The sequence below is a fragment of the Perognathus longimembris genome, chromosome 7, assembly GCF_023159225.1.
Source record: "Perognathus longimembris pacificus isolate PPM17 chromosome 7, ASM2315922v1, whole genome shotgun sequence".
Classification (NCBI taxonomy): Eukaryota; Metazoa; Chordata; class Mammalia; order Rodentia; family Heteromyidae; genus Perognathus; species Perognathus longimembris.
The window spans coordinates 68,871,280-68,872,530 of NC_063167.1; the positions used below are offsets into that span (position 1 = coordinate 68,871,280).

At 36.3% G+C, this 1,251-nt stretch overlaps 1 pseudogene; it reads left to right on the forward strand.

The window, feature by feature from the left end:
• The first annotated feature begins 381 nt into the window (after positions 1-381).
• On the forward strand, positions 382-499 carry LOC125355833 (annotated as a pseudogene).
• Positions 500-1,251: the final 752 nt, after the last annotated feature.

Below are 1,251 nucleotides of genomic sequence, written 5' to 3' on the forward strand. Positions count from 1 at the left end.
TAGAGTGCTAGCCTTGAGCAAAAAAGCTCAGGGACAGTGCCCAGGCCCTGAGTTCAAGTCCCACAACTGACAAAAATAAAATTAACTCTGGAGTAAGGAGCTGAGTACAATCCCAGCCACTATCACAATATAAACAAATAATTCCAGTAAAAATAATAAAAGTTTTCCTTTGTTCTCTTTAACTGGATAAGCCGATTCTGAGACTCACATAGAAAAGAAACTAAAATAGGTCAATTATGAATGGAGATATTAGTGGTTGTTATGTGAGGAATTAACTCACCAGGTGAGGTGGTGTTCCAAAGCTATACATTTGAATTACTGTGGTCCTAGTCATGAGAAACACATGAAACAAAACACAAAGTTCAGAAATAAATTCAGATAGCATTTTATGGAAGGAGGTTAGCACTCCTCTGGACATGGATGGAAGAGCTCCTGGGGCCTGACAATACACATACAGTTAAGGCATCACTACCTACTTTGTGGCATTTAACTATATTTTACAAATCATAGGTATAGAAAAGAGGGAAGAAATACAAACTAATGGTATTGAAAAAACATTCAATAACATAATAGTAGGAAACTTTCCCAACCTCCAAAAAGAGGTCATCCATGTGGAAAAGGCTTAAAGAATACCAACAGAAAACAAGTAAAATCAGAGAAGAACATCCTAAGACATCTTATAGTTAAAACACTATACATACAGATAAAGATGTTGAAAGCTACAAAAGATATAAGTATCTTAGAATGGCAAGCCTAGTGGAATAACAGATTTTTCAACACAAACTCAAAGTACAAGGAGAACATAGAAGGACATAATTCAATTCCTGAAAGATGGCAATTGTCAATATAGACTAATGTATCCAGCAAATCTATCCTTCATAATTGATGGAGAAATAAAAAACCTTCTATGATAAACAAAAGCTAATAGAATTCATGACTAAATAAGCCAGTACTAAAAACAAAAGATGCTTTAAGGAATCCTACCCATCAAAGAAAAAAATCAAAAAGAGGAAAATACAGGAAAAAATGAGATTAGCAAAATAGGAACAGGAAAGAGAAAGTATCACAAATGGCTGGGAATATGGGCTATTGGTAGAGTGCTTGCCTCATATAAATGAAGCCCTGGGTTCAATTCCTCAGCACCACATATATAGAAAAAGCCAGAGTGGTGCTGTGGCTCAAGTGGTAGAGTGCTAGTCTTGAGCAAAAAGAAGCCAGGGACAGTACTCAGGCCCTGAGTTCAAGCCCCAG